Here is a 10135-nt window from a genome sequence, read left to right as displayed (position 1 = left end):
AAAAAATAGAACTCCTACTTAGGTTTTTAATTATTACTACAATGTTTTCACAATTCACCCCCCTCTTATCAATCAAGTTATTTCAATTGGTATCAGAGCCTGTTTTTAAAAATAGTATTTTAAAAAACCTTGAAAAAATGATCATGTCACATTTTGGTAATCATAACACCACGAAGGGTTCTTCAATAACCCGTTCACCTCTTTTTGATAACATCCCATTTGATTTCTGGAAAATTAAAAAGTCTACTTTTTTTACAGTCTATTGATTACCGCATGTGGATGTTAGTCAATAATGGATATGTTGCACCTTTTAAAACTTTGAATGGAGTGAAAACTCTAGTACCTTTTAATGAATGGAACAATGAGGATAGGGATTTAGCCCAATTGAATACTATGTTTTTAACTTACTTTTTTGTGTATTAAAGTCTGAGAATTATATGAGAGTTTCTACCTATGCAGCTGTTAAGGAGATTTGGGATAGACTTTGTATTATATACGAAGGAACAAGTGAAGTAAAATAGTCCAGGCTTAACATTCTATTGCATGATTATGAACTCTTCCGTATTAAACCTAGTGAAACACTATCTGACATGTACACTAGGTTCACCAAAATTGTGACATACTTGCATGCATTAGGAAGAGAGATTTCAAATTTTGAGAAAGTTAATAAGATTCTAAGATGCTTACCTAGTTCCTACGATGCTAAGATAACTGCTATCACTGAATCTAAAGACCTTAACATTTATTCTATTGATAATCTCCTTGGGTCACTCATTTCATACGAGCAAGGAGTGAGTCAAAGATAAAGTGATGCAGGTGAAGAGAAGAAGGAGTGAATGATGGCATTAAAAGCAAATAATTTAGAAAGCGACAGCTCTGCAGGGGAGGAAGAAGATGATATAGCACTGATGACAGTTCAAGAACTTCTTAAAGAGAAAATAAAGGCGTCATCAGAATGGCTGGAACAAAGGTAAAAGCTCAAAGTTTAATAAAGTTTCATCTGATATAATCTATTTTGAGTGCAGGAAGCCAGCTCACGTTCGAGCTAATAACCTCAACTTAAAGAGCCAACCCGCTAAGGAATAGAGTGAGGACAAAGCCAAGTATAAGAAAGGAAAAATGAAGACACAAAAAGCCTTTTGGGCTGACTTTGCCTCATAATCATCAGAAGAAGAAGCAGAGGAGGAGGTAATAAATCTGTGTCAAATGGATAACAATAATCTTGATTAATCAGATGAAAATAAGGTATGCCATCTTTCATATGAAGATTTATTACTTATTTCTAAAAAAATTCATGACTCGTATAGGAAATTGAAAAAGATGCATGCTAGTCTTAATATTGAATTTAGTAGCTTACAAACTGAGCATGTTAACTTAGTCAAAGAAAATTCTGATTTAGATAGAGATCATAAGCTACTTCTTGATGAGTATGATGCATTAAATAAATAGCATATTGAACTAACTGAAATGCATTAAACCTTGAAAACCACTCATGTTAAACTAGAAGATGCTTTTTATAGACTAGATAAACTTATATTAGAAGTAGATCACAATGAGCATTTGTTAAAAATAGAAGTTCTTGGATTGACATATCAAAACAATACTTTTAAAGAAAAAAATAAAGAACTAGAAAAAGAAATTGCTTCACTCACGTTAGCCCAACCTAGTCAACTCCCAACACAGCATGCATCACACAACTTTAGGAAGAGGCATCACCACCCACATAGGTTATTGAATCCATTTCCTGGTGTTAGGTGCTTCTCTTGTGGCATGCTAGGTCACATAACCTGCACTTGTACAATTCACCATAGGACACACTTAGTATGGAGACCTAAAGTGCATCCATCATAGCATGCATATATCTCATTCATACAAGCATAAGGAGGAACCCAAACTCACTTGGGTTCCCAAATCTAAACCTTGAATGAAATTGTAGGGATGCCCTCACAATAAACCTAGTGAGAGCATGTGGTACATGGATAGTGGTTGCTAGTGACACATGACTGGAGATATGAAGAAGTTCATCTTACTAGAGACCAGAACTAGAGGCAAAGTAACATTGGGAGACAACACTACCAGGAAAGTGATAGGCTTAGGTATTGTTAGTCATGCTAAGAATTTTTTAATTAAAAATGTCTTATTAGTTGATGATTTGAAGCATAGCTTATTTAGCATTAGTCAATTGTGCAACAAAGGTTTTGATATTAAATTTCTTTGATAAATGCCAGATTAGTTTAAATAATAAACTAGTTTTAGAAGAAAAATGAATGAACAATATTTACATGTTAGACCTCGATTACATTGATAGCTCAAATTTATTTTGTTTGAAAATAATAGTAGATGACTCATGGCTATGGCATAGGAGACTATGTCATGCTAGTATGAAAACACTTAAAAACATCACTAAGAAAAACTTAGTTAAAGGCGTACCTAAGTTAGATTTCACTAAGGTCCATTTATGTGATGCTTGCCAACTAGGAAAACAAATCAAATCATCCTTTCATTCAATTAAAGATGTGATCACCTCTAGCCCATTAGAAATCTTACACATGGACTTATTTGGACCCGTTAGCACAGCTAGCCTAGGAGAGAAAAATTATGGATTTGTGATTGTAGACAACTTTACTAGATTCACTTGGGTTAGATTCCTAGCACATAAAAATGAGTCATTTGAGGAATTTAAGGTATTCTCCACATGGATTTAATGAAAATTAGGTTGTGAAATCTCAATAATACATAGCGATCATGGTGGAGAGTTTCCAAATGATAGATTTGAAACATTTTTCCAAGAGATATGAATAGAACATAATTTTTCATCCCCTAGAACACCTCAATAAAATGGTATAACATAAAGGAAGAATAGAACCTTGGTAGAAGCCGCTAGGGAAATGTTAGTGGAGTACACCCTTCCTAGATACTTTTGGGCAGAAGCAGTCAACACAGCATGTTATGTTTTAAATAGGGTAAACATTATATCTAAGCTGAATAAAACTCCTTATGAACTCCATAAGGGTAGGACACCGAATCTTTCACACATATATGCCTTTGGGTGCAAGAGCTTTATATTGATTAACGGCAAACTTCCCTTAGGAAAATTCGATCCTAAGTATGATGAAGGTGTCTTCTTAGGTTATTCATTTGTAGGTGAGGCCTGTATAATCTTTAATAAGAGAACCCTAGTAGTAGAAGAGTTCACCCATGTAGTATTTGATGAATCAGATAAGCCCTCTGAATATAAATATGAATATGATGAAAAAGAGGCAATTCAAGGAGTAGAGACTATGACCTTAGGAGAAAGGGTAGAAACTTAGGAAGATTTGCCTAGAGAATGGTGATATTCTTCTAGTCATCCTAAATATTTAATTTTAGGAGACCCTTCAGAAGGTGTAAGAACTAGGGATGAACTTAGGAAAGAGGTTAGTCATTCAACATTCATCTCTATGATAGAACCTACAAGTATAGGTCAAGCCTCAGGAGATGAATTTTGAAATTATAGCAATGCAAGAAGAGCTGATCAAATTCACCAGGAATGATGTTTGGGAGTTAGTCAAGAGGCCTAAAGAACAAAGTGTTGTTGGAACAAAATGGGTCTTCCCAAATAAGGTGAATGATTCAGGAGCACTAATAAGAAAATAAAGCCAGATTAGTAGCTAAGGGGTATAACCAGATTGAGAGAATAGACTTTGAAGAAACCTTTGCCCCTGTTGATAGACTAGAAGCTTAAATAGTGCTCTTAGCTTTTGCTTGTTTCAAGAACTTCAAACTATATCAAATGGATGTAAAGAGTGCTTTTTTAAACTGGGTAATTAAGGAAGATGTCTATATTGAGCAACCCCCCGAATTTGAAAGTTCACAATTTCCAAACCATGTATTCAAATTAAAAAAGGCACTTTATGGATTAAAGCAAGCACCTTGAGCATGGTACAAAAGACTTAGCTCATTCCTATTGGATAGAGGATTTGAAAAGGGTAGTGTAGATAGTACACTTTTTTTTTACAAAAGATCAAAAATGAAATTCTCATTATTAAAATTTATGTGGATGACATCTTATTTGGATCTTCAGATAAAAACTTGTGTAATGAATTCTCAAAAATTATGAGTAATGAGTTTGAAATGAGCATGATGGAAGAACTTAATTACTTTCTTGGCTTTAGTGTAAAACAAATGGATAGCAGAACATCTATTAGCCAAATAAAATACATTAAGGATATTTTGAAAAAAAAAATGAAATGGATAGTGCTAAACCCATAAACACTCCAATGAGCTCAACAATTCAATTAGACAATGATCCTAGTGGAAAATCAGTTGAACAAAAAAAATATTGAGGAATGATTGGATCCCTTCTTTACCTGACTGCCAGTAGACCAGACATAATATTTAGTGTGTGCCTCTGTGCCTGTTTTCAAGTCGATCCTAAAGAGTCTCACTTAACTTCCGTCAAGAGAATCCTTAGTTATCTACTAGGCACCCCGAACTTAGGAGTTTTGTATCTTAGGCACAGCACTTACTTTGAAATCTTAGGTACTCAGATCCTGATTTTACAGGATGTAGGATAGATAGAAAAACCACCTATGGTAGCTACCAATTCATAGGACAATCATTAGTTTGTTGGTCCTGTAGGAAGCAAAACTCAGTAGCCCTTTTCACAGCTGTGGCAGAATATATTGCAGTAGGAAGTTGCATTGCATAAGTACTATGGTTAAAATAATAAATTTTTGATCTTGGCCTACCTGTAGGAACCATCTCAATCATGTGTGACAACACAAGTGTAATTTTCATCTCTAAGAATCCAATTCAACACTCTCGAATGAAACACATAGATATTAGACACCATTTTATAAGAGATCACGTTCCTCAGGGAGATATAGAATTGCATCACATTACTATAGGAGATCAATTGGCTGACATATTTATAAAACCACTAGCATTCGACATCTTTAGCAACTTGAGGACAAGACTAAGTGTCATAGATATTAATGCATAAAAAAAAAATTCTAAGGTTGTTCCTGATCATCACACACTCACTATGCACAACCACCAAATTTGACATTTTATTATCATACTGTACGATCTACTATCATCCTGTACGATACATTTCATAAGGATTTCTTTCTTAGTGTTGTTTTCTCCTATTTTTGGTGCTGTTAAAAGGGGGAGAATGTTGTTATAGTTTTCTTATGTTTTAGTTTCCTTTTATATTTCAGTAGAATGCATTTCATCTCTTTTCTTATCTTGTCTAGTTTGTATTTTCTTTTTCTATTAACAAAAAAAATAAAAAAATATATGCCTTTAAAACTAGCCTACAACAAAATTATTTTTCATCATAAAAAAGGGAGAGATTATTGCGATCCATGACCCCGAATTTGAGATTTTGATGATGACAAATAATGTCACATGAACTACTATTCATTGAATATCATTTATTGTTTGCTATTGTCCATGAGTACTATCATTTTAGGAAGATCACAAGCTACTAAGGACAACAGGAAGACTCAAGACTGGTTAGATTAGGAGTATGAGTCTGACAATATAATTTGTTATTTGTTTTATTTTTTATTTTCTTGACTCTGGCCATAAACTGCATGTAAGTCTGAGCAACCATGCACACACAAAAGGGGAGAGGGTTTTAAAAGTAAAAAATATACGTTTTCTTTCTCTAGTGACCGTATTGTACGACTTTATTTTATACTGTACGATCTGAGCTTGTAAAACGATTTCTGTGAATAGATCGTACCGTACGAATACTATCATACTGTACGATGTGTTCCAATTCCAAAACTCTAGCCGTCAAATTAACTTAAGTAAGTTTTTCTCAACCGTTCGTACTGTACGAAGGACTTCGTACTGTACAATTTATTTTAAATACTTACTTAAATTAACCCATGATTAGTGGAATAAATTAAGGCTTAGTTACTAATTAAAATCATACTGTATGAACACATTCATACTATACGATGAACAGAGACGAATTATGATCATCCCGGAGATCATCCTAGATGATCCATTATTTTTGTCTCATCGTACTGTATGATGTCTATCGTACCCTACAATGAACAGAGATGACATTTGATCATCCCGGAATTCATCCTAGATAATGCCTTGATTTTGACCATTAGTACTGTATGATGTATATCGTACTATACAATGTACAAACAAGACAATTGATCATCCCGGCAATCGTCCTGTATAACCAGTAGTGTTAAGGATCGTACCATATAATTTGTTATCGTACTGTACGATTATATTTTAAACTATTCATACACCTTTGTACCAGGATGAGGCATCTTATATATATCGTATTGTACGATTGTATCGGCTAGTTTGAATAATTCATAGATTTTGGAGCCTATTTTAAGTATCAAATTAGTAATCTTTTTGAGAGAGACAGAAAGAGGGGAACTTGATTAGAGAGGGAATCCTTGGGAGAGAGCACTTGAGAAGTTTTTAGGGTTTGAGAGAGGATGGAGAAGGCGAGCTTGGTGAGGGAGAAGAGGTGTGAGGGAGATCATACAGTTGCTTTGTTCTTGTTGCATCTTGCTCCTCCTGTGGCTTGATAAGAACTTGTTGGAGGCTTTCTGAGCGGGGAGACTCTTCTACATCCGTGACCTCGAAGGTACTCTGCCTTCTCTATGAGGGAAAAAATGAGAAGGTACTCTACCATCACCAAGAGGGTGAAAACAATGCTTGGCACTCCGCCACACCGGGTTGGTGAAAGTGAGTCTTATAAGGACTTCTCTGCCTTGCCGAGGGGGAAAAAAGGAGAGCTATAGTTTGAAGTGAAATTCTTGGAGCAGAGGACTCCGGGGAGTGGACGTACGTCATGGTTTGACCGAACTACTATTAAATTTCGGTGTGCTTTTTACTTATCGGTTTTTATTCTTACGTGTATTTTTATTTTCATAATATTTGCTTGATGAAAATTTGTGAAAGAAAAATGATTCTATTGTTTCACGTTGAGTTCAATTGTTTGCCTTCTTAGTAGTTTAAATTTTCATGTTAAAAATTAAAAAACATAAAAAAAAAATTAGAACTCCTACTTAGGTTTTTAATTATTGCTACAAAGTTTTCACAATTCACCCCCCCCCCCAAAGTTTTCAATCCCCCCCCCCCCCCCCCTCTTGTCAATCTAGTTATTTTAAAGCTTGGGTCAACGACTTTTGGATACAGGTGAAACGATAGTCCTAAATGCTGAAGACATGGAGAAAAATGGCTTACTTGGTGACGAATGTGATAGCTTGTCGACCAAATTAAAAAGCTCACCAAAGCATATATAATTCAACAAAATTGGAATAAAGATAAAAATGGTAAGAAAGGTAAGATTACTTTTGATGTTATTTTCTTTAGATGCAGGAAACCTGGACATATGAAAAATCAGTGCCCTAATTTGAGAACTCTTCCTGCAAAAGAAAAGGGTAAAGCTAAGCAACTTGTACAAAGGTCAAATAATGAAAAGCAAAAAATCTCCTGTGTAGACCTGGTTTCTGAAGCATCGGACCAGGAGCAGGATGGTGTTTAAAAGCTTTACTTATTTGTTTTATGTTGTATTTTAGTTTTTTTTAGTGTTTTATTTTCTTTTCTTTTTTCCTTTTTCGTCTTGAGTGTTCTATTTTTTTTTTTGTGAAGTTTTCACTAATAAATACATATCACTTTTTTGAAGATCTTTTTTTTAATGAAAAGTCTATCTCTTGTTTTTTTTTTTTTAATTCTTAGGTAAGTTGTGATTGACTTCTCTAAAAATAGTTAAGGAAAGGAAACTCATTATTTTGACTCTCAATCTCTGTTTCCTAAAACAGGTTATTCTACTTTTGATTTAAAATCTTCATCACGTTTTAAATTGGATTTTGAAACTGAACTTTTTCATCTCCTTACATTTTATCTATCGCATAGGAATCTTTTACAAGTTGTTGAATCTATCTCATAATTTTCTTAATCAAGTAGTCTGATTTATCAATAGAATGGGTTTACTTTTGCTTTTAAAATTTTTAAAAATGTAGAATATTCTAAAAAAAAAATTTGGCCAATGACGCCAAATAAAAAAAAGGCTAATGATGCCAAATTAAGAAAGATACACAAAGTGTATCAAAAAGTAAAAGATGTGTAAAGTGCGCCAAAAAACTAACAAGAGGCATAAAATGATCCCACAAAGAGTATGCTTACTTTTTTTTGTGTTTACTTAAAGCTTAAGAAAACCCTTGATATGTTCGGTACTTCATCTTAAAAATTATTTTTTTTATTCACCAATTTTTGCATCAATCATCTATTAGATATATTTTATTAAAGGAGTTTTAAAAAATTAGTATGCAAGAAGCCTTGACTTGCTTTATTTGAAGTGAAACAGAGGTAAGGATAGAAAAAATTATAAAAGCTCTTTTGATATTATTTATTTTTAATGCAAGAAGCCTGGACATGTTAAATTTGATTATCCTACACTTAAGGAGCACCCAAGTAAGGAGAAGTGTGAGGAGAAAACTAAATACAGGAAGGATAAGAAGCAGTACCAAAAAGCTTTCTGGGTAGATTCTGCATCTGACTCATCTGAGATTGAAGCTGAAGAGGAGATAACAAATTTGTGCTTAATGGGAGATCATCTTGGTCAATTTGATCAAGAAGAGGTATGTGAACAAACCTATAATCAATTACTTGAAATTTTTGAGAAAATTCATGCATCATATAAGAATCTTAAGAAAACGCATGCTAGTTTGAAATTGATGTTTTTGAATTTACTAAAACAACATAAAATATTAAGTAAAGATCACACACACTATACTTGATAGAAATCACATATCTTTACTTGATGATTTAAATAAAAAGCATTCTAAATTTATTATTGAGCATGATTCTTTCAAAGAATCTTACACCTCGCTTGAATCTAATTTTAAAACTTATACTAAAGAATCTGAGCATAGAAAGCATTATTTGAATGTTGATAATGTTATTTTAAAAAGTGCTAACTTGAGGTTTTAAGCTAAATTGAATACACTCTAGAGAAATTGGAATACAACAACACTTGATCTAAAGTTAAAACCTAAGAAGAGACATTATAATCCAAATATATTAGTAAATTCTTTTCCTAGAGTTAGATGTTTTCATGTGGCATATTAGGACATATTTCACACACTTGTATTATTCACCATAGTACACATTGGATATGGAGACCCAAACTATATGATTCACAACATAACACACAAGCATTGCATTCTTCTTTTCATAAGAAGGGACCCAAACCTATTTACATTCTTAAATCTGATAGTTGATGATTTTTGTAGGTGTGCTCTCACCAAAGACCTCGTGAGAGCATATGGTACTTGGATAGCAGAGGTTCGTGGCTCATAATTACATAAAATTGATGCTTGATAAATCTTAAATTGCATATTTACTACTCTATTAATTGTTGTTACTTTCTATTTTAGTTTTTTTATGTTTTATGTTGTTTTATAGTTGTTACATATCTGATGTTTTTTATTTTTTCTATTTTAGTTAAAATGATATTTTGCCTTGTGTTTTTTTTAGAAATTTATAGTCAATGTCTAAACATTCCTAAATCAGTTAAAGGGAGATATACCATTGATTATTTCCCTACCTCTAACTTCTTTTAGTGGTGTAATTTTCTTTTATAAACAAAAGACTATCTCAAATTAACAACTGGACTTTACAATTAAGATCTTTTCTATCTTGCTATAGTAATCTACCTGATATATATATATATATATATATATAATGTTTAAAGTCGTTATATTACTTTCAAGTTCTTTGAAATCTTGTTGTTGCATTTATCATATGAATTTGATTTTGTTTTGTAGTTTATTCTTCCCTTTATTAGAGAGTGAGTTTTTATTCTCTAATATCTAGAAGATATACTCACAATTGAGAATATTTAAGAATTTTCAAAAGGGGTCTAACTTACAAAAATAAAAAAGTTTCCATTGACGCCAAAATAAAAGATACGCAATGATGCCAAATTGAAAAATATACACAAAGTATGTCAAAAATTAAAATATGTGTAAAGTGCACCAATCATTTGACAAGAGGCATAAAATGATACCATAAAAAGAAAAGCTTCCCTCTCTTTCAAAACCTTTAAATCTTAGAAGAATTCATGTGTCACTTGATATTTTCAAAGGATTGATTTCAAATT

This window comes from Dendrobium catenatum, unplaced genomic scaffold (genome assembly GCF_001605985.2).
Source record: "Dendrobium catenatum unplaced genomic scaffold, ASM160598v2 fragScaff_scaffold_128, whole genome shotgun sequence".
NCBI lineage: Eukaryota > Viridiplantae > Streptophyta > Magnoliopsida > Asparagales > Orchidaceae > Dendrobium > Dendrobium catenatum.
The sequence above is the reverse complement of the archived record's forward strand: the minus strand, read 5'-3'. Positions refer to the sequence as shown.